Source organism: Lissotriton helveticus, chromosome 6 (assembly GCF_964261635.1).
Source record: "Lissotriton helveticus chromosome 6, aLisHel1.1, whole genome shotgun sequence".
Lineage (NCBI taxonomy): Eukaryota > Metazoa > Chordata > Amphibia > Caudata > Salamandridae > Lissotriton > Lissotriton helveticus.
This window is the reverse complement of record NC_136067.1, coordinates 127,621,386-127,646,470: the sequence shown is the minus strand read 5'-3', so window position 1 is coordinate 127,646,470 and position 25,085 is coordinate 127,621,386. Positions and strand designations below refer to the sequence as shown.

The following is a 25,085-nucleotide window of genomic DNA, read 5'->3' as shown; positions in this document are numbered from 1 at the left end:
CTGCCTCATCGTCGGATCCACTGGCAGCAGAGGAGTCCGAGAAAGTAGCGTATCTCCTGTACCCCCCTCGCCCTCTAGTGGAATACCTCCCCTGTGTTTACTGCTTATAGTAATCTTCTGCTAAGTAGGGGTAAGCTACCTTCTTGTCATAGGATTTAATATCCTTCTCAAGTTTCTCAAGTTTGTTAGACTGGGCATAAATGCCAAAGTCCTTAAGAGTCCTTTCCAGAAATTCCCGAGCTTCTTTGGCGTTAACTAAAGCCTTGTCATCAATTATTTCCTTCCTAAGGTCAGAAATCTCCTTCATTAAACGTTCCACCTCTTCTAGTGTTGTTTTAACCCCAAGCACCATCCAGTGCCTGGAGCAGTTGTTTGAGATGAAACTGAAGTTACCCCTGAATTTTGGATTGTCCACATAAATTGCTGGCTCATTACGAACCTGAAGACCAAGGGGGATCACATTAGCTTTCAAGTATTTAGTTAATGCATGCCCATGTAGTCTAGTTTTTCCTCAAGTCTCTCTAGTTTGTTCACTTTCTCTTTTAGAGAGAGGTCAATACTTGTCGAGTTGGATCCCAAGAAGCTACTGCTGCCCTGCGCTTGCAATAGCCTGTTAATATAGTCCTCACTATAGGATAGTGTTTCTTTTTCAGACATGTCCAGATGAATACAGTTTAAGTAACAGATTGATACAAAATACACATATATACTGTGACAGTACTTTAGCACAAAGAGACACACATTTATACAAAACCCTCGCAGGAATCCCTGCTCAGAAATGGCAATATGAAAATGGGGTGACCCAGTAAAGTCAAAGGACCTGGGTATTGGTCGATACAAAAAACAAGTGGTCCTAGACTAACGTAGTATTAGTTTTTAAATATATAGTTGTAGCAATAAATGGCTGCAAGGATATATATATATATATATATATATATATATATATATATATATATATATATATATATATATATATATATATATATATATATATATCCAATAAGGCACGTACAGTAATACAGAAACATACATTTCAATTACACGGCCACTAGGGTAGTGATTGAAAACACAGTTTAATCAATCATATATGGTATTTTATCCAAAAAGACATATACAATGTCATATCCACATGGTTATACTCAGACAGGAAGTGGTATGTGAAGGATCAGTGCTCGTGTGAGAGAAGATAGGAAAAAAGGCGGAAAAGAAGGCAGTAATTGTTTAAAAAAACTTCAAGTGTAAGTAAAAAACGGTCTCTCATCACAATTCAGGTCTACCCCTATACATACAGTAAGACATAGTACATTTTTGGTTTAGACTATTATTTTCACAGTATAAACTCTTCTGTTTTTCAAGTGTAGGGGGTCAGGAGAAGGGTGTGGGCCTATTCGGGGGCGTCAATGTTTCGACCCTGGTGCATAAGGGTTAGTATGGTCCTCAGCGGCGGGTCTTCTTCAGGACGGGGGTAAGGGGCATCTGAAAATAACCATGATACTATTAGATAAAAGTGGCCGTGCTAAATGGAGTCTATCAAAAGAAGGGGGGGGGTTGCTTCAACTGATTCGAGGTACCTTACTGACTCCGAAAATATAACTAAGAAATTAAAATGGGCTCACCATGGAATCTGTCAGGTGAGTAACCAAGAGTTGATCAATCATAAATTGGTTAAAATAGTAGTCCTGTAAATGTATCACGAAGTTGTAGGAACATTTCCCAGTACTGTGAATAAACACACAAAGGGACGATTTACACATCAGATTAGCAAAAGAAAAATTAATAACTCGGAGTAGCCAAGTGACTGAAGATGACTCACCCACGGTAAGGAGAAAAGACATGTGGGCGTGTTGTGATAGTGGTCATAAATAACATAAATCTGCCAAGGGAGAGATGATTGAAGTAAATATACTTGTGAACGTTAACAAAGGGTCTTGAAGAAACAAGCAGTAATTGCAATCTCTCCATGTTCCCAATACCTTTTTCTTAAACACGTAGAGACTCCGATTAATGGAAGTGTCCGTCGGCCTCGCTGCGATCGTGACAGTTCAGCGTGGTGTGTTTATAAATCTGTCAGAGGAAAGGAATGGGTACAATCAGCCAATCGTACCCATCCGAGTTTAAGAGCTAATGAAAGCTGTTAATGCCATTCCTGCGTTTCTCCTTACCGTGGGTGAGTCATCTTCAGTCCATGGGTGAGTCACATTCAGTCCGTGGGTGAGTCATCTTCAGTCCCCGTTGGTCCAGGAATGGCATTAACAGCTTTCACTATTAGCGCGTAACTCGGATTGGTACTATCGGCTGATTAACTCTGGATGTAGTAATATGATCGAACATTCAATGCACCTCCAACAAGAACATATCTGCACCTTCTCTCCCCTACTCCCTACACTCACCAACACCGCCCCACAGAGAGGCCCTCTCATAGATTTATCACCTGCTCGAAGGAGTTGGTTAGTATATGCCTTAATCTGAATGGAACTGAAAATTCTGTGTAGTTTCCAATCAGCAAATCTGGTTCACCATTCCATGGGGTTCACTCAAAATTGCCTAGTACTGTTACTGCATGGTAGCATGAATTGCGCATGTGGATATACGTAGGCAGGAGTGATGGCGGGTAGGTGCTAAGAGCCAGTACACCAGCGGAAACTCCCGTTAAGGTGCGGATTTCTCACGCGCTAGCCTATGGAGCAACTCTCTTCTTGCTACTAGGTTGCAGCAGGAGCGGCATCTAACTATTTAGTTTAAGCCTATCTGTAGTTAGTCACAGATGTGGCCTGCCCTGATGTAGTAGGGTTTCTTGACCCCATCACTCACTCTCACTGTCACCTTCACGGTTTCTTGGTCCTGATGAAGCACCACGGATCTTTATGAACAGCGAGGCGCGAAACAAGTTGACCTTCAGTTACTTAGGCACATTACGCCTGCTCTAGTGACCAACAATCTTCAGGTGTCTTTTATTTTGACAAGGGAACCTTCCTAATAAATTCCTCCATCCTTGGCACCCCTTAGCCAGTTTTAACCTATCACGCACCTTCTCACCACTCACATAGGACTCGCTCCCCACACACCCACACTCATCTGACGGCTGTTCAACAAAAAAATCTCCGCCAAAGTGACCCTTCTGAGGACCTGAAGGGCATGGCAGCATCAGGCGATGAGGAGCAAACACCCGATGATGAAGCACGACATCCCTCGTGTGTGTGAAGGCAACAAGAGACAAGATATGCGCTTGCCTCTTACTAGCGATCTCTAGATCTAGGACTTTTTCCTTCTTTTGTTTTGACTTTTTCCTTCTCTTCTTCTGAGTGTGGGTGACTTTCAGCACCCCAACTTTGGAACAGTTACCACTCATTTGATTCCATGTGGATATACTACCTCATCAATAGTATTAAACTCCTAATGAGCTGTGTCAGAAATTGGGTCATTGGTTGAAGGGGGTGAAATCCAAATAGCAGCAACAATCCTTGTCAGGGTGAAGTCACAAGTAAGCCCCAAATTAACCTGTGCTAAACTCTTTGGTAGCTTGGCACAGAACAGTCAGGCTTAACTTAGGTAGTTGTACAAAACTTCAAACAGTAATAAAGTAAAAACACAACATGAATAATACCACACCGATTCGGAACTAATAGAGCAAATTTTAACTAATAAATCAAGACCAAAATTACAAAAATCGAAGTATCATCATTCTCTATTCCCTGCTTTTCGGCCCAGCAGAATCTTGGGGATCTCAGGCCATTTCATGTCAAAGTTTATTTTTTAGATTTCATGATCTTTATTTTAGCAAATGTTGTCTTTGATCTGTCATGTCAACAATTATAATCGTAGTTGGGGCTGGGTGCAACGTCCCCTATTAGGCCAATGAGCAATATTCATGGTGCTAGTAAGATAGCAGCCATTAATAACACAGCATATGAGAAGTCAGAAAGCAGGAGGAAACAATCAGATAAACAATCAGATAAAATAAGATGGAAAAAAAGAAATGTCAGGAAGTGTGCTAAAAGGTCTATGTTGAACTCAAAATGTAGCTCTTTGATTTAGGGGAGGGCAACAAAGAAAAGGGGATAAAGAAGAAGTAAGAAAGATAAAAGAGGAAAGGTAAAGCAAATTAAGATAATAATGAGTGTGAGGAAAGAAAGGTAGTAAAGGGCAACCAACAGATGTCAGACGTAGGGGCAGATCTGTCAAAGAAGGCAAGCAACGCATCACAGCAGCCAAAAATGCTGCGCTGCGTGACAGGGAGGGAACAGGAGAGCACCATATCTTCAGAGATATGGCTCTCTCATCCCCTCTCCCTAGCGCCAGCACTGATTTCAGCTGCCGAGCGCCACGCACATAGTCTACCATAGGTTTTGTAAAGGAAGGGTACCCTTACTGTGCAAAATACAATGCCTAGACAAGTTCAAACACTTTGTATGTGTGCTGCACAGTGCTTCGCGCAGGCAAAGTAGGAAAAGGAAGGACAAATTAAAATATTTCTCCTCTAAACGCCTCCTCTCAGATGGCGTTAACTTTTGGCGCTAAGTCCTGTCTACACTTGTTGGTGGGTAGGGTTTTTAATCAAAAGGCATGGGTGGTTGCTTGGGAACACCCATGTAATGCCCCCTTGGCGCTAAGTAATGGGAACCCAGCGCAAAATATTTGAAAATCTACCCCTCAGTCTCTCTGGCCTCAAGACCTGGAGGTACAGCTTGCAGATTGATGAGCGCTGGTCACAGAATTCATTTCATTATGACACTTGGCACTCCTGGCTACTTAATTTTCAAATCAATAAAATAAAAAAGTGATGAACATTTGGCGGCAGTCAGCCAGACTCCTTACTCCACCTTAAAGGGGCCACCTTCTGTAGAGAAAAAACACAGGGGCATATTTACAAGCCCCTATCGCCACAGGAACGTCACTTTTTCTGACATTCTGTGGCGATAGGCCCTTCCACGTAGCATGGGTTAACATGAATAAGGCCCCCTTCCGCACTACACTTAGCGTGAAAGGGGTGGGCAATCTGTGTGCGGTGGGCGTTCCGTCGCAACACCCAGTGATTTTGACGCTGTCTCATATTTACAAGGGTGGCGTAATTATGGGGCAGTGCCAAACTTAAGGCCAGGAAAACCTAGTCTTAACATAGCACAATGAGGAGAAATTATTTTTTTCTCCTCGTTTTTGCTGTTTCTATGCGCGCTACATTGTGCAGCACACATAGAAGTGATAAAAAACTATTACTGATTTTTTATGTGCAGGAAGGGACACCTTCCTGCACATAAACAATCTTTCCCTGCAACGCAGACACCCTTGCACAATGCTGCAGGAGTGCCTGCGTTGGTGGTAGGTAGCTACATTTAGTGCCACACTAAGGGAAAGGCAGGGGTGCACCGTACTTTTGTGAATACGGCACATCCCTGTGTTTGGAAACTCTCCGAACACGACATTAGCCTACTTGGCTTAACGCAGCGCTCATACAGTTTCCTAGTAAATATGCCCCAAAGTTCTCTTTGCCCAGTCTAATATTGCTAGCTATTGCCAATGATAGTCATTATAGAATGTTCCTTTGTTTGATGATGTCTGTGCAGGCTTTGAGATCTATTGTGACATCATTCATAAGATGGAGCGCTCAAAATACACAGGACCCAGTTGTCTTTTTTAACTGTGAAAAACCATTTGTGCTATTCTAAAAAGTTGGGTTTACACTGACACCAAGATTTACTCAAAGACTCTCATGAGAGTAAATCTATGAAAAAAGGTTTGGGCAAGCAGCAAGTGGGTTTCACTGGATGCAATACTCAGTAGGTTTGTGAATGCCCTCATACATAGGTTTGTAATTTTCCTCCATTCCCTCTGTCACTAGAAGAGGTTGGAGATTACGCCTGACAAAGTCAAGAGTACATGACTTTCCTGAGTAAGAAGAGAGAGAACAACCCAAAAAAGGAAGGAGATTTCCACCGGGGAAAATAAAGAAAAGGAAGACATTTGAAGTTTTTTTCCCCACAAAAACAGACGCATATATATTTATTTGCGCAAAAATGGATTCATAAACGTCTTTGGGTGCGCCTGAAAACCCTTGAGTTTCCAGATATCCCTTGGACAACATTTGCAAACTTAATAAGTCAGAAACATGCACCCATGCGAGACCGGACACCTGCAGTTTCAGCATTTTTTTTTAGAATTAGGCCCACCGTGTGGAGGAATGTTCCTCAGCTGGGCATCACTGCATGGGAACCACTAAAATGTCTGCAAACGACCCTTGATGACTGCAGATGACACACATGTGCTTCCTAGACGCAAACTGTGTGTGGCAGTTGGCATCATAACAGCTGCCAAGGCGAACCGCTGTACCGTGCCGAATGACGCACTCGTCTGCCTTCCAGTTGAAAGGCTCTGCAGGCCTCCGACGACCCGTCGCAGCGCCATCAAACCCTCCCGCCATCTTGCTGGCCCTCACGCGCCGTGATGATGGTTTCTTCTGTTTCCACAGACACGAGCTCACGCAGTTTTTGTCAGAACCACCTCAGGAAGCATTTTAAGAGCGATTCATTGTCTTAAATTGTTTTCTTGACGGGCCTGCGAGAATCTCCCCATGAACTTCCATTTTTGAATAGTTCAACGAGACCTTTACGTTGTACAAGATTGATTTGTTTCTCTTTTACCTTTCCACAGTGTTTGGAATACTAAGCAGGGAGTTTGTGAACTTGTTGAAAATGTTTTTGTTGATTAAAAAATAAATAAAGTAATAGTACTACCCAACGAAGCTTTACTTCTCACCCCACAAACCCCACTCCCAACAGCTCAAAGGAGAATTCACACTGAAACCACAGGATAAAGTTGTATTTATTTCCACTGAGCAAAAAATGATTAGGGAAGCCATTTTATGTTTTCACATATAGAGCTCTGCGAAACATGTTGTTTACATACAGTGGACTTACAGCCCTCCTACCGCTTACCATGGGTTTGCTTCAGCGTCGCTCTCATTTGCGTTGCTCCTGATAGTCTTGGCATGCCTGCGTCATGTCATCTTTTTGTGTCTGGCCATTCCCTTGGAGCATGGACTAAGTTCTTGTGTCTTTCCACTGCATTCATTTTTGGATCAATTATTGGGGGGGGGGGGGTCAAGCACTGCAAATGAGTACTTGTCTTTTCAGTCCGCCTCCCATATCCCCGTCCACATAGCTTCTTATCCTCCCACCGACCCCTTCCATATTGCTTTTTTTCTCTCCCACACCACTGCCTTAGAACTCAAGCAAATCAGTTCATCCATGACCAAGAATAGACTCGTCGTTGTGGCACAGAATATGCAAATACTTGTAAAGTGTGACTGTCATCCTGCTGCCTGGCTTCCAAATAAAGAAAGCTGCAGCATTATCCCTGTCCCCCAAATATCATTTACACAGTAAAACATTGTTTGTGCTGCTTTCTTCTACTTTCTCCAAAATACAGTGCTCAGCAGTGCAGTGCCGCTGTGAAACATTGACACAACCTATGAGTGTGCCTTCTCTTCAGAGATTAAGGATACTATGAAACTTGAACTGTGTTCCTGATGTCGGCCTTTAACTGCATTCCTCTAGGCCACTGCACTCTACGCCACTCTACTCTACTCTACCCCAGTGCACTCTACACCACTCTACTTTGTCATTTCACTTTACAGCACTCTCCTGTGTGCCACTGCACTCTATGTGCCTGCACTCTATACTACTCTACTCTGCACTACTGCACTCTATGCCACTGAACTCTACACCACTCTACTCAATACCCTGCTCCACTCTACTCTATGCCACTGCATTCTACTCTAGTCTGCACCACTGCACTCTACGCCACTGAGATCTATTCCACTATACGGTACTCTGCACCACTCTACTCTATGCCACTGCACGCCACTGCACTCTACATCACTCTACTCTTCTCTGCACCACTCCACTCTACAGTACTGCACTCTAAGCCACTTTACTGTCCTCTGCCGCACTGCTCTCTACTCTACTCAGCAGTACTTCACTCTATGCCACTGCACTCTACGCAACTGCACTCTACGTAACTCTACTCTGCACCACTCTACTGCATGACACTCTACTCTAGCCTCTTCTATGCCACTTTACTCTGCACCACTCTATGCCACTTCACTCTACACCACCACACTCTGTGCCACTCTACTCTACACAACTCCACTTTACACCACTCCCCTCCTCTCTATGCCACGCTACTCCACTCTATGCCACTGCACCCTACACCACTCTACTCTACACTGCACCACTCTATGCCACTGCACTCTACACCATTGACCTCTGTGCCACTCTACTCTGACCCACTGTGCTCTACTCCACTGAACTCTATGCCATTCTACTCTGCACTACTGCACTCTAAGCCAGTGCACTCTACACCACTGCACTCTATGCTACTATAGTCTGCAACACTAAACTGTACGCAGCTGCACTCTCTGCCATTACCATCTAGGTTACTGCACTCTACATCACTCTATCATATACTCTGCACCACTCTACACCACTGCACTCTATGCCACTGCACTCTGTGCCACTGCATTTTACGCCACTTCATTGTACACTACTCTACTTTACTTTGCACCACTCCACTCCACACAACTGCACTCTACACCATTTAACTCTACTCTGCACCACTCTATGCCGTTGCACTCTGCGCCACTGCCAGGTAACTCCACTCTACTATATTCCACTCCACTCCACTATACTCCACTCTATGTCACTCCATTCGACACCACTTAACTCAATTCCACACTGTGCCACTTTACACCACTCCACTCAATGCCACTCTACTCTATTCCACTTCACTCTACACTGTTTATGCTATGCCACTCTACTCCACTCCGCTCCGCTCTATACCAGTCTACTCTACGCCTCTCTTCTCCACTTCACTCTATTCTACAATGCTCCACGCCGTGCCATTTCACTCTATTCTACTCCACTTCACCCCACTCCAGTGTACCCCATTCCACTCTTGCTTACTCTATTCTATGCCAGCCCTCTATATGCCACATTACTCTGCTTGGTGCCACTACATTAAACACAACTCCTCTCCACTGTGCTCCACCGTACGCTGCTCCACTCAATGCCACCCCAAGCCACTCTACTCCACTCCACTCCATGCCACTGCACTCTATGCCACTCTACTACACCCCACGGCACTCTAATCCACTCCACTCTATGCCACTGCACTCTGCGCCACTCTTCTTCACCCCCAGCAACTCTACTCCACTCCACTTCACCCTACACCACTGCACTCTACGCCACTTTAATCCACCTCACACCACTTTACGCCACTTCACACCGCTCTATGCCATGCCACGCCTTGCTACTCTACTCCACTCCACTCTGCTGTACAATATGGCTAAAATACATTAGCAAAGCCAATAGCTCTCACGTAGGAGAAACTTATTGGGTTTGCCATTGCTTCTTTCCATGGTCTGCCCTTTGCTGCCTCCACCATCAAAATATCAAACTGAGTTTGATGATGCTCCCATGTCCTTTCATCTAAGGTCACTAGATGTTTGCCAAAGGCAATCCTGTAAAAGCAATAAAGAGAAACTTTGCATAGAGTATTTTCATCGTGTAGTCTGTAGGTGGATTGAGTAGGTGATTACTTACTTATAGTGACTGATTTTTGCACACATTGAGGCACATATTTAATGACAGTGATGCTTCACTATATCAGAACAGCTATCTGGACAGGCTTTTAGTCACTTGTAAGAATGAAGGCTAATAAAACACAGTAGTCTCTCTTTCTCGAAGTTTTTATATAGCGCAAACTTGACCCGGAATCAGGTATCAGAGCGCTTCACATGAGCACCAGTTGCGTGAGGACACATTCATTTTTTGTTAGGCATGGGGAGAATAGGTGATTCGCCCAGAATCACAGGATGTTGAGCGTGGTTTCTGAGACTCAAACCTGGTTCTCCAGATTTGAAGTTCACCACCAAAACCGTACGTCTTCTTGTGAGATCAACACTAGGGCCTAGATTTTCTAAGATCGTACAATGGATTTGTGTAAATATTTTGGCGCAACCCGGCTGCAAATTTTAATGTGGAAGTTACAAAGGCACACAGATACTGACATATGTTTTTTTTTTTTTTTAAAGTTCTGCAACTGATGCAGGGATTCTGCTCCTACACAGAACTGTGCACAGAGACCAGGGACTTCAGTCAATTGTGGTGGACCAAAAAACTCACCTTAGTACCTAGAAACCCTAACCGACTAGCATCAGTGTCACATTAGCTCTTCGTCTTATAGCAAAGGAACCAATGATTAGACAACCCAGAACATGCAACTTAGGTTATACTCAGGAATGGTGAGAAGCAAGAACACTCTTTTGTTATACTCTCATACCAGTACACAACAGGAGTAAAAAGAGACATGGGAAAGGTTAAAATATTTATTTTAACGACGTGCTCTAAGATGCAGTATCTTTGCTAACATAAGCAGACATATGATTAGAAATAATATGATCAGCATTGTTACAATTCCATAAAACACACAAGGAGAAATCATATTACAATGATGGTGAAAACAGGTCTTATAGTGCCTAGTATATCACCCTCCCTAGCTAGGAACTATGGGGCATATTAGCAACAAAGTGGCGAAGAGAGGTGTTAGCCGCCTTGGCTTAACGCCTCTCTTTGCCACTTCGGAAACGCTAGGCTGCACCATATTACCAAGGATATGGTGCAGCCTACCGTTTCCCCCTGCGATGGCGATAAGTTTTACAACTTAACGCCAGCGCAGGCAGGGAAGGTTTGTTTATGTACAGGAAGGAGTTCCTTCCTGCACATTAACAAAGCTTAAATGCCATTGTGTAACTTACATGTGTGCTGCTTTATGCAGCACACATGTAAGTTACAAATTGGCATTTTTAAAAAGAGGTTTGTTTATGTACAGGAAGGGATACCTTCGCATTTTGCTTTTTCCATGTGTGCTGCGCAAGGCAGCACACATGGAAAAAGCAAAAACGAGGAGAAATGAAGCATTTCTCCTCATTTCGCCACCTTAAGAACAGGTCTGACCTGTTCTTAAATTCGGAGCTGCCACCTATTATCGCCAAGCTTGATAATAGGTGGCAGCATCGAAGTGAATGGGTGTTGCGGTGGAACGCCCACCGCAACACCCACTGCATGACCCCTTTCACGATGAGTTTATCGTGAAAGGGGCCCTCTTACCAAGGTACCATTAAGTCAATTAACGTGGCTTTAAGCATTGCCTTGATAATAGGGCGATGCAGATATCGCCGTGTAATCGGCAGAAAAGTGCCGATAACGCAGCGATAAGGGGCTTGTTAATATGCCCCTTTGTTATATAAAATATAGGTCTCTTAGGCTTGTGTGGGGGACCCCATACCTCTAAGATAAGCAGGAATGAATCACATCAGGATCTGCAAATGCTCTCTGTCTCTCTGGGAAAAGGAATTCTTCCAAGTGCCTGAAGTCATGCCTACAGTGCAATATTAAAAGCTCCAGAATCTCCATTGGCTTGCAGCTGCATGAATGTTATGTCTAAAACGTGAGCCGATCAGCCCAAACAAAATTTACCTTGTTATGATCACCTTGGAGGCTTTAGCACTCACTGTGCAGACTAGGGTCGCGATGTAAGTCAAGGGATGCCAAAACAAGCCTTTCTCATGTGAAGGAATTCACACAGCCTAACTTACAAAAACAGTTATATGCAATGTCATGTGCAAAAGCAGCAAAAGGTAAAATGGCGTTTAAACTTCTAATAAGCCTCTGTTAACATAGCAATGTGCGCAACAAGGCCCAGTCCTCACTACACCCTCCCTTGATGGTAGAATGCACCAGAAGTGGGGGCAATCTTTAGAACGCAGAGTTCAAGTTCGAATGAGACAGAACCAAGTTCAAAATATCGCCAAACTGGATAATTGTAAATTCCGAATTAGTAACCAAAAACAAATTAAAAACCCAACAGGGGTATATTGTGTCAAAACACCACTATACTGTGTAAAAAAAAAAAATGCAAAGAAAAATCATGAGTCCATTACGTGTCTATGAAGCAGGTAAAAATCGCACTTCAATCCAACGGCGTATAGGCACAGTACGTTGAAACTGCCTCCAATAGGAAGTTGTTGTTATCGTCAGTGAACATTTCAGCCATCCAATTCAGTAATGGAAAAGAACACACATGTTCTTCAACAGCCGGGGCCTCTAGCACCATCATAGGACAACTCGGGTGTTCTTCAAGATAACTGTGTGCCAGAAAGTCATGGGCAGCAGTCCATATATTCCAATTGCCTAGGACTCCATGCGCTGCTCCGCAGGCCATAATGCCGAAACCAGTGAAGTCTAGTTCATGAGCAGCTAAGGGATTCATTAGTAGATCATAATACGGGTTAGGAGACACCGTATTGCAGAGACACAAATCCAGAGCCCATTCAAAACTGCAATCCAGGCAGTGGAAAACTGGCTGCATGTATGTAAAGTATGAAAACCGGAAAGATAAACCATATGCCACACTCAAAGTTGCCAGAGGCAGCGAGCCATAGTATTCAAGCATCCGGTCACGAAGCTGGAGCAGCCGGGGCAGATCATCGTGGGGCACAAAATGTGCAACCATTTTGTAGTAAGCAAATTAACAGCCGTACCCCAGTAGCCAAGGCGAGAATCAACGGTAAACCGCCGAAGAGGCTGGAAAAAATATAATGAAAAAATGCCAGTATCACACCAAATATAGTTTGGAATGAAGTCACAAGGCCAGAACTTACTACTTTAAAATTGTGTGCCAAGCCCGAGGTCGACGAGGCATTGAATATAGTATGAATCAACGCTCGAAAATGTAGGGGAGATCAGTATTTAATAAGCCATGTACATCGGTACGAGTATTAGCTACGTGAAGGACGAACGTTTCACGTGCAGATGTAAGAGTGACTTCTTTTTGAGACAAAAGAGCCCTTATTCTACTCTTCTTGTTGAACTGTGTTTTCAAGGTCGGAATGGAAGGCCAGATGGAGACATTGAGCTTCCCATGCGGAGCAGGAAACAGCACATTCTTACAACAGACTACACGTTGGGAGACATTCACTATGTATGGTATTCCTGCCAGTATACCACAGCAATCTTCATTATTTAATAATAAATAACTACAGTTCGCTAACAACGTGAAAGGTGGTGTAATAGACAGGGCGGGTGTACCTTTTAGAATACAGGCCAAATTCGGGGCTTTTGAATTACACACGCTGTGCAATTGTATATTCCTACTGACCAATGAGTGGTCAGGAGTTGAAGTGCAATTGTCACCCTTCAAATAAACTTCTGTACCCTCCCTCAGGCACCTATAGGTAAAAGGTAGAGACCAAACCTCATGGAGATATGCGCTACCTAATAGTTCATATCTCCCAATGGCATAATGTTTCATGCATCCTTCGAATTTAAACAGTGGAAAAGGTAGTGTTATTAACCCATGAATAAGCCAAACTGCAGAAATTGTTTCAGCCACAGAAAACGGTAAAGGTTCTAACTTTTCAATATGCAGTAGTGAAAATGTAGCATCTTTCATTGATATGAATTGTTGTTTAACAGTCAGATTAAATGGTAAAAACAACGAAGAAGTGTTCATATAGTCCCAAGGCACTTTCCCAGCCTTTAACGTTTGTAAAGTTCATGCAAACTGCATAATAGAACGCAATTGATTTTGACCATGGTACAAAACTGAGACTTCATCTTGTACAATACCAACAACAGAAGAAACAATATTATCTAATGTATAAATTCAGGAAGAAATTGTGTTAATGCTATTATCTACAACTGCAAGCACTTTTTCTAAATTAGCTTGATCAATAGCTCTTAACCTAGAAGCAGCTTCAATTTGGGACAGTTTCCAAACTTTGTTTTTCGGTATTTATTTCCCTTTTCTGTTGCGGCAATAGCTGCCAAGATGTGATCATCAATCTTACTTTTGGAACGTGTAACTGCTGTAACTACATATGCCAGTACTGCTACCTTCGCCGCTTCATCAGCGAGACTATTACCAGCAGCGTGAACTCCAACACGGTGGTGACCAAGAGTATGAATCACAAAGACTAGTGGCAGCCGTTCTTTAAGCTCAGCCACTCGAACCGAGATCATTTTGTGTTTTATTGTGCTACCTTTGGAATCACGATAGTCATTTTGAGTCCAAAAGATCAAATTGTCATTGTAAGACTGCACACAGTATGTTATGTTATGTTATGTTATTAACATTTCTATAGCGCTCAGCGGCCCCAACTAAGGGGCATCCCGGTGCTTCCTGAAAAAACAAAGAAGCAGTTGACCTCAGTCACTCCAAGTAGTAACATATCCAGAGCTTACTGGGGGAAAAGGTGAGTTTTGATAGCTTTTCTAAAGGTGAGCAGATCTTTCAGGCTGCGTATCCAGGATGGCAGAGAGTTCCACAATTTAGCAGCCATGAAGCGAAAGGAATGTCCGCCCGTCCTTGAGCGTTTCACACGTGGAACAGTAACAAGGTTCTGGCCTTCCGATCACAGAGTACGAGGGGGCACGTAGGGGGTAAGAAGTGCACCGATAGTGGGTGGGGGATCCAATTTGATGATTTTGAATGAAAGGCAAAGAGCCTTAAATTGGATCCGTTTGGCCACTGGTAACCAATGTAGCTTATTCAGGGTACTTGCTACTGAGAGGAAACGGGGTAAGCCGACAAGGCTTCTTGCTGCCGCATTTTGAACCCGCTGTAACCTATTAATCTCTGCCTGATTAGCTCCTAACAGCAAGGAGCTGGCATAATCGAGACGAGAGAGAATGGTAGATTGCCCTATGATGTGGCGGGTATGAGGGTCAAAAAATTTCAGGACCGGTCTAAGGTTCCGTAGAATCCCAAAACACGTAGCAGCTGTTTTCTTAGTGTGGGTGCCGAAACTGAGAGAGGAATCGATCCATACCCCCAGATTTTTTACCTCAGTTTTTGCAACAGGGAGGTTCCCCAGAGTGTCAGGCCACCAATGTCCTCCTCAGGCAGATGTGTTTTTCCCCACTAGTAGAACCTCCGTCTTGCTGGCGTTAAGCTGCAGACAGTGGAGCGTCATCCAGTCTGCAACAGCCGAGAGTCCGCATTTAAATCTGGTGGCATTGTGGCCGGTTTCCTCAGTCAGGGCTACCACTAGCTGCGTGTCATCCGCATATGAGACCATTGCAAGTTCCCATAGCTTAGTGACCGCAGCTAGTGGCTGCACATAAAGATTAAATAGCGTGGGGCTGGGAGCCGAGCCCTGAGGAACGCCTTGGTCAATAGTATGTGCTTTAGAGAGGAATAGTGGGGTGGAAACCCGAAAGCTTCTTCCCGTTAGGAAGGCTCTGAACCACTCCAAGGCTTTTCCTCCAATGCCCGCCTCTTCCAACCGATACAGCAGAATCGTATGCGAGACAGTGTCAAAGGCGGCGCTCAGATCCAACAGGATCAGCGCCGCCGTTTGACCCGAGTTCAAAGTGGACCGAAGATGTTCCGTCACGCTTAAAAGCGCCGTCTCGGTACTGTGACCGGCTCGGAAGCCGTGTTGAGAGGCGTCCAGAGTGTTCTTGGATTGGAGGAAGCTGGTAAGTATTTTATTGACGTGTGGCTCCGTCACTTTTGCAGGCCAGGGGAGCAGGGAAATTGGCCTAAAATTTTCCGGTTTCGTGGGGTCTAAAGAGGTTTTTTTATGATTGGTGAAACCCAGGCTTGCTTCCATCTTGCAGGTATCACCGCAGATTTCAAAGAGGAGTTAGTGATATGTCAGAGAGGTTCAAGAATGAGAATAGGCGCTTCCCTGAATTGAGCCGGTCTTAAGGGGTCTGCTGGAGAGCCAGATTTAACTTTTCCACATAGTATAGTGAATGCCTCCTGACTAATATCCGGGATTATCATAAGTTTATTGATATGCTCGGGTCTGATATGAGTCATATCAGAACTCAGAGCAATCGGCAGGACGTTGGTTGTGAAGGATTTATATATCATGCGTATCTTCTCAATAAAGAAGGTCGCCAAGTTCTCACAATAGGTTTTGTAGGACGGGGCCTGTCCTGACATCTTCCTAGTACTGAGGTCTTTCAGGATTTTAAAAATGGCTTTGGAGGGATTTGCACTGCTCCTGATCTCCTCGGCATAGTATGACGCACTTGTTCTGCAGACCGCCCTGTGATACGTTTTTTGGGCAGAAGTATAGTGTTTTTTGGATTCAGAGTCATACGATTTCCTCCATTTCCTTTCGGCTTTTTTACAGGCACTCCTCAGGATCTTTAGAGAGTCATTGTACCACAGGTTATGTATATGTGAGCGGCATTTAGACCAACTGGCCGGGATTAAGGCATCGAAGGATTTCGTTACCCAGGCATAGAACATCTCATACCCTTCTTCGGTGTTATCGCCCACGTCCAAAGGATAGTAAGTAGTAAGAGTCACTTACAATAAGAGTAGTCACACTAGGATCAGCGTACTCCAATGCAAGCATTAGAGCACGGAGCTCTGCCAATTGGGCGGTACAGTTACCTAATGTCTGTGTATGCAGGACATCGGACTTGAACTCTCCATTCACTATAGTACCAACCACTATTGCGCAGGCCGAAGAATAAGCATGCTTTGAACCCGTCGCCGTTTGCACCGAACCGTCAGTGTAAATGATACAACAAAAATCCTCCAGCGGGCGCATGGTCAGAGGAGCCGGATGAACTAATTCATAGTGCACGAACTCCTGAGTCTGCAAAGAGGAATCGAAAATGAACGTGGCATCCGGAAATGTCAAGGACGTAGCCCATTGAATCCACTTTGGGTGCAAAGCTTTTGAATTCGGTACACTGGCTTTCGTCACTGCCTCCTGGGCAGGATAAGGAGTAACAACCAAAATGCGTTTTCCCTGTGACAGTGCACGTTCTTTCAGAATCGCCATTTGCACTGCTGTCAAAACTTTTTCCACAGTGGAAAGCCGCAGCTCAGCGGAAGTGTACATGTGTGACTTGTAAGCGATAGGGACTGTGTCACCCTCATTAAAAGTTAGGTATGTGAAACCCACCGCTCCTGGTACGATTCTTATCACCAGGTTGGTGTGGTTATCACGAGTCAATACGAATTTAGATTCTAGATGATCAGCCTGCAAAGACTGCAACATGGCTGAATGAGCCGGCAGCCAGCAAGATTTGGGAAAAGTAGGTTGTACCAAGGCGTAAAGAGGCTTGATACGCTGGGCATATTCGGGAATGTAAGTACGCCCAAAATTAAAAAAGCCCAGTAAAGATTGTAGTTTCTTCAGTGTCGTAGGAGCGCATAGCTGTGCGCATTCCTCCAGGAAAAACAGCTGCCTACAACTAAACACCAACAAAACAGAAGTACTCATCATGGGCCCAAACCCCGACGCCTGGAGCGACACCTGGTGGCCCACCGCCCTCGGAAACCCGCCAACCCCCACAGACCATGCACGCAACCTGGGAATCATCCTGGACTCCGAGCTCAAAATGGACCGCCAGATCAACTCTGTCTCATCTTCCTGCTTCCACACCCTCCGCCTCCTTCGTAAGACCTTCAAATGGATCACCTCGAACACCGAAAGACAGTCACTCATGCCCTGGTCACCAGCAGACTCGACTACGGCAACGCACTCTTCACCGGAATAAACAAAAACCTCATCCGCAAGCTACAGAACATCCAGAACGCCGCCGCAAGACTGGTCCTCAACCTGCCAAAACACTGCCACATCTCCCAGCACCTGCGCACACTCCACTGGCTCCCAGTCGAGGCGAGAATCACCTTTAAGATGCTCACCCACGCACACAAAGCCCTCCACGGCACCGGACCAGCATACCTGAACAGCCGACTCAAATTCCACGCACCCCAAAGGACCCTACGATCAGCCTAGCTCTCCTACGCCGTGGTCCCCCGCACCAGAAAGACCAGATCGGGAGGCCACTCCTTCTCCTTCCTCGCGGCCAAAGCATGGAACGCCCTTCCGCTCCACCTCAGGCAGACAACATCGCTCCCCATCTTCGCAAGAAACCTCAAAACCTGGCTCTTCGACAGACCCCCTCCTTGATGATATGGAACCTGCACCCCCCCCACCCCTAGCGCCTTGAGACCCTTACGGGTGAGTAGTCGCGCTTTAACAAACCCCTGATTGATTGATTGAGGAAGTGTGGAGCCAAACCTCGACCTTCGTTGTTGAGCTCATAGCCGAGGAACAACACTGTGTACTCTGCAATGTGAGATTTTGCAAAGTTGAATTTATAGCCAAAATCTGCAAAACGGCAAATTATGCGGTCAACGCAACACAGATGCGGCCATATTTCGTCGTTTGTGAGATAAATATCATCCACATACGAACATGCATCGAGGTTGAGTACCTCCAAAAGAGAGACTATGCAGGCGGCAAAGACGCCTGGACTGTTCTTATAGCCCATACCAGTGGTGTTGTTTGCCACCACTGGTAAAGGCTGTCATTGGCTACTAATGGAGGACAAGTTGTGGGCGAAAAAGCCATTGGATATGTCAAGTGTGGTTTAAAACCTTTTTTGCACAGTACTATCCACACGAGCAGAACTGTGAGTATTTTGTACCGCGCACGTATGACAGTGGGAGTTTAAGTGCCGGTAATCCAATACCAAACGGTACGAGCCATCAGGATTGGTCACAATAAAAAGAGTGTTATTCATCGGAAACACACATGTTTCAATCACACCTTGATATTCCAATTGTTCAAGGATCTCTGCCACCGGAGCTTTCGCTTCACGCCGCATGGGGTATTGGGGTTGAGGCTGTGGCGTAGACCGCAATGGGATCTCATGTTGGGGGGAAAATTTGTCCCAACCACAGTGAGTACTGTGCAAAGCCAGTGCAAGCACCTTAGCCCACTCTTCTGGAAAATTCAGCGCCTGCTCCTTTGGCACTGTGCGTGCGAAAGCAGAGACGATTACCTCCTCCCCTTGTGGAGCAGACAGAACACAGGGTGGGGGCCAATCAGCTTCCACTAACAAAATGTCATAAATAGTAGTAGTTAAATTCTCCCAAAATACCCCTTTTATTGTACATTGTATATCACCTTCAATTAAAAGGACTATTTTAAAAAGCAGTTCAGGGGGAGCCACTCTAGTGTCAGCTGTCCCAACAACAACGAACGTATCAGTTGCTGTCGCACACAGAAGTGGATGCAATGCTTCCCGCACTATGGTAATTTCTGCTGCGCTGTCTAGTAGTGTCAGTGCCCACGTCAGGTTCCGAAGCTGTGTTCCCACTATCCGTGGCATATCTCGCTGTTAAAGCAGCAACTTTATTTTTCTGAAACTGTGGTCTTTGACGAGTAGAGTTGTCCTGCTTGCCTTTACCGTCTGTCTTGTGGGGTTGCTCTTGTTTTGCACCCCGTCCTCTGCCACCATCTCCTCCACCGGTGGGTGAGACCGATGTTTCCTGCAAAGAGCGAGGAAAACCTTGATCGGGAACCTGAAAACGATCAGGTGACTTAATAGTAGCGCGGTCGCGCAATTCATATGTGCGCTCAGTAGACGCAGGTATTGGTGAAGCAGGATGGGACCCCTGTTTCTGTTGCTGTTTCCCCTGTTTTTTATTCTTATTCCAATTCTGCTATGGAACAAAGGGGCGATCATCTTTGTCAGACTTCGCCGCCTGAGTTTGCTTTTGCGTTGTTTTAGCAAAAGGCTTAACACCTAAACTATTTCGGCCAATGGTCTTATAAGCTACCGTAATAATTTTCAGTAACTGATGGGATTTCTCGGCATCGGGGACATCGCGCAAAGCATTAGACACCTGGGAGCTTACCGCATCTCCCTTAACATTAGCAAGGACAAGATCGGAAACACTCCAACTAGTCTCATTCTCAATTCAACCGTCGCCTCTGGCCCGTGCTCATCCTGAATACGCTTAATGACGGAGGGCAGAACAGCCATAGACGGAGTGCCGAAGCACTTGGGATAGACTGCCGCAAAAATCATACCCCATGTGTTACAATCAATCACCTCCGGCAATAAGTCTTTCTGCAAAGTAATGGTAAGAATCCTGTGCTTCTCCACAGGAGTCGAATTTGGAAACACTGCCTCCACGTGGTCAAATTTCTCGGCAAGCCAAAAAGGCATCTCATCCTTATCCTGGGGGCACCTGCCCATAACCGCATTAACCATGACAAGGCTAAGCTTCATCCCGCCCGGTCGAACTGGATGCGCCGCAACACCAGGTGCCCGCCCTGGATGTTGCGGGCTATGTATTGATCCAAGTCCCTTCTAACCCCTACAGCAGAGGTAAAAAGTGGCCTCAATTCAGCTATGGGAACTGCTGTGGCACAGGGGTGCGGGGTAAATCCAGCCAAAACAGGCCAAGAAGCACCTGGGATGGACAAAGGACCTAATCAAACCCCCGTTAAAGAGTGGGGAAGGGCACCATTAAACCAAACGCGGTGCTGCCAAGCTGAAATCGGAACCTCCTGTGTCCTATATGGAGTGTACTTCACAGGTACGGCAGTGTAAGTGTAAACATGAAACACATTGGTACTTTTTCCAATGCGATTCCAGTGGCCTGGAATAATTTGCCAATGCACCTGCGCAAGGAACCAAACCTCCTACCCTTCAGGAAGATGCTTAAAACCGTGCTCTTCTGGGAGGCTTGGGGTTCGTCCTAATAGCTCCTCGCCTCATGATCAAACCAGTATGTAGTTCTGGACAAGCGCTTAGATACCTCTGGGTGATAAGGTGCTTTATAAATCTAAATAAATAAATAATAAAAAAATGGTATCTGCATTCACCGCAGGGAATGTAACCCATGAGTAGAAAAGCTCAAATGGGTAAGCGGCATGAGCACTCACTACAAAAACAACCGCCATGCCTGCCAAGGGGACGGCATAAGCCTGCAAATGATTGCGGACCTCTATACGGCTATGCTGGGGTATGTCAACATCACCCATAATGACACAGTAGAGATAAAAGACAAACCAAAGTAATGTAGCACAAGCTTGAAAAGACCTATGAATCCGTCACCACTGTCAACCGGAAACAATAGTGAGAGGGTCGAGGACTGATATAAGCACTGCTCGAGAATCTCAAAATAAGACCACTAAGTTGGGTGCACCAGGTTGCAGGGAGTCTGCTCCTACACAGAACTGTGCACAGAGACGCAGGACCTCAGTGAATTGTGGTGGACCAAAAAAATTAACCTCAGTACCTAGAAACCCTAACCGACTAGCATTAGTGTCCCATTAGTTCTTCGACTTATAGCAAAGGTACCAATGATTAGACAACATACGACTTAGGCTATACTCAGGAATGGTGGGAAGCAAGAACACTTTTTCATTATACTCTCATACCAGTCCACAACAGGAGTAAAAAGAGACAGGGAAAAGTTATAATATTTATTTTAACGACATGCTCTAAGATGCAGTATCATTGCTAACATAAGCAGACATATGATTAGAAATAATATGATCTGCGTTGTTACAATTCCATAAAACACAAAAGGAGAAATCATATTACAATGATGGTGAAAACAGGTCTGATAGCGCCTAGTATATCACCCTCCCTAGCTAGGAACTATGTTTTATAAAATATAGAAGGTCTCTTAGGCTTGTGTGGGGGACCCCATACCTCTAAGATCAGCAGGAATGAATCACATCAGGATCTGCAAAAGCTCTCTGTCTCTCTGGAAAACTGAATTCTTCCAAGTGCCTGAAATCATGCCTACAGTGCAATATTAAAGGTGCCAGAATCTCCGTTGGCTTGCAGCTGCATGTATGTTATGCTTAAAACGTGAGCGATCAGCCCGAACAACAGCTACCTTGTTATGATAACCTTGGAGGCTTTAGCACTCACTGTGCAGACTAGGATTGCAATGTAAGTCTAGGGATGCCGAAAACAAGCCGCTCTCATGTGAAGTAATTCAGGCAGCCTAACTTACAACAATAGTTATATGCAGTGTTGTGTGCAAAAGAAGCAAACGGTAAAATGGCGTTTAAACTTCTAATAAGCCTATGCTAACATAGCAATGTGCGCAACAAGGCCCAGCCCTCACTACACAACCATGCACTTTCTTGCATTACCTTGCGCCTGGTAGACTTTACATGGGTGGTGCATGGGTGTCCCTGTACATCAGCACATGTATTTTTCATGCAAACTCATATTTTCATACTTGTAAACCTGGGTTTGCACCTGAGGCTGGCATAATGATGAGAAATATCTTTATTGCTCCTCATTCTCTCTTCATTCTGCAGCACACATGCAAAAAGAAATAGCCTCAAAGGATCATTTTTGTGCAGGAAGGTAGCCCTTACTGCGCAAAAGCTATCCTGACAGCAATGCAGGCTGCCTTGTGACAAAGTGTATTTAGGAAGAACAATGTGAGAGATGGCAAGCAGGAAGTGGAGCTTTCAGTGAACTACCACTGCACCAGGCAGGTTATGTGCAAAAAGAATAAGAGGTATTCAGTCAGCCTAAAGGTCATATCCTGCATTTTTAGGATTCTCAGAAACAGTGTATGCACTGTCAATTGCAAAACATTTTGTTTACTTACAAGGGGTTTAGAACCCGTCCATTACTTACCATTGCTTACCATTACCATTGGTTGAATTCATTGTCAGTCTTATTTGCTGGCTTATCTTTGGTCAGCGTGTTCTTTCTTAACTTTCTGCTAGTGTTGTTTCACCAGTCCCTGGAGCATGGACCACATACAGCTTTTGTTTTTTTTGGGGTGTCTTTTGCTGCTTCTGCTTTCAGTCTCGGCATAGTCTTTTCTTCTACCTCCAGCACTTTGTAAGACTATAAGTGAGATATTCACAAGGACTTATCTCCGATTTATTCCCACCTTAACGCATCAAAAGTGGAGATAGATTTAACACCCCATTCACACGCTGGTGCAAACTGTAGATATTGCCTCTATTCCTGCGATAACTGCCCCAAAATTTATCTCCACGGTAGACACCACCAACTAACCCTAATGAGATGCAGAGTAGATGTTCAAGTGCAAAAACACACAAAAAAACACAACACCACTTTCACAGCGAACTGCTAGATCTGCGAAGTGCAACAAAAACAGGCGATAAGCTGTGATAGCACCAGGGATTTAACCCCTGCCTTTTGCTGGTGCTAAACAGGACGACTGCCCACAGCATGAAAGGGAACCCACTCAAGAGCCACACCTGAAGACCCACAAATGCCATGGAGACAATGAACATGCAGCACCGATACCCATAAGGGCCACAACATCCCCGCCACCACCCCAACCCCCCCCCGGCCCCTCCCCCCAGACATACACATACCATGCATGACACAAGAGCCACAAAAAACTCATGATGATGAACATTTCCAAAATAAATACACACATGTGTGTCCAGAAGAAGGAGAAACAGTCACACAGCACTGAAGTAACAACCAAAAACGTTATTGAAATACAACACAAAACACCAATGTGGAAGACTCCTATCTGGTCCGTCAGGGTCAATCTCGATGTCATAGCCTGGAAAATAAAGCACAAAATCAGGATGTGTGTCATGCGCAGAACAAAGGAGCGAGACACAGAGGAACAGAGAAGGAAGGTGAGCCAGAGAGAGAAAGAGAGGGAAGAAAAGGAAGGGAGAGCGAGAGGGGACAGAGAGTGAGAAGAAATGGAAGCGACAGAGAGAAAGACACCACAGCCCCTGTGCACACAGGCCCCACTGTTCACCTGCTGCCACCGCAGTGTCCCTCAGTAGGCACACCACGTGCATGTGCAAGCTCCAGGCCCCGGTCCCGCCACCGTGGCATGGTCCACATCATGCAGGCCTGCCCGCAGCGCAGCCGGTCCCACAAATGACGCTGAGTCCTGAGTCATCAATGGCAGAGACCACATAAGTGCACATGTCATCAACGCAGGCTGCACAGCCGCTAAGCTATTTCGGGGCCACTAACCCTGTGCAACTCCAGTCAGCGACATGTGGTGGTAGGCCCATGACGTCCGCAAGGCCTTGGGTGCCACTAACCCTGTCCAACGCCAGTCAGTGCCACGTGGTGGTAGGCCTGTGATGGCCGCAAGGACTCGGGTGCCACTGACCCTGTGCGCAACAACTCATGGGGCCTTTATGATTGAGAACCTTGGAGCGTCCTTCATCCAGTCACCACCAGCAGAGGGGAATGTGATGTTGTCGGCCCCTTATATTTGCGGGGTTACATGGCCTGTGACGCCTGTGCCAGATGGGTGTGGTGTGTGTGCAAACCTGCCCTCAGGGAGTGGCCGTGACATGCTTACAACTAGACAAGTGACCTGCACACCACGAGCGAGTACGCCTATGACAGGTAGCAATGTTGGCCCCCCTCAGAGCGTATGTGGAGTAGTCTGGCCTGGCGTATGTCGGACCAGCGCAGGGCATGCAATAATGACTCGTGGGCACTGGGCGTGGTTCTGTCCATGTTCGGACCAGGAAGTGACTAATGCCTGTGTCCCTGTTGTAGTGTCCATAGCACCCGGAAAATAATAGGCAATGTAGCACACTGTGACTGGCATCCCACTAGATGAGCATCATTAACGTAAGTGAAATCACTGTACCTACATTCATACATGAATGATGAAAGACATGACACAGCAGTGCGTTACTGGATGTTTTTTGCACATCCAGTGGAGTTTTGCAGTTGGAGCGGTACAGGGACATGCCAAGCACACTACACAATATAGGCCCATGGCCGACCAGCCAGAGTTCATCCGGGGATGACAAGTACTGGGGAAGAGGAAGGGTACAGTCCACAGTCTGGCCTCAGTGTAATTGGTCATCAAACAGGATATGGCAGTCCATGTCGCGGTCCAAGGAGAGTGCAGCGGAGTGTATCAAGGGTCAGTGGACGGTCATGGGGCCATGTGCGGCACCAAGCAGAAACAGGCCAGGTAGCGGAAATGAATGCTAGTACCTCTTTCTGAACACAATCCCATCCATGTCCTTGTCCTCAGATGTGTGCTCTGCCCCAACTTTGGGTGTTGCAGTACCGGCTGCGGCACTGTGTGCCACTAACACATCAGGGGCCCAAGCGGATATGCCTGCCACACTGTGATAGTCAACATCCACGCAGCTTACGGGATAACTTCCCTTTTGGACAGTTCTTGCGTCTACGACGCAACTGTACCAGAAGGGAGGATTATTTCCGTGAAGCAAAAGTCTTACA

At 45.5% G+C, this 25,085-nt stretch overlaps 1 protein-coding gene and 1 pseudogene across 1 annotated transcript in view; one reads left to right on the top strand and one right to left on the bottom strand.

Moving 5' to 3' along the window:
• Positions 1 to 25,085, top strand: part of LRFN2 (leucine rich repeat and fibronectin type III domain containing 2) — a 1,621,598-nt gene that overhangs the window by 1,195,824 nt on the left and 400,689 nt on the right. The window lies entirely within an intron of this gene.
• LOC144762198 (uncharacterized) overlaps positions 1 to 25,085 on the bottom strand; it is a 158,493-nt pseudogene that overhangs the window by 100,810 nt on the left and 32,598 nt on the right.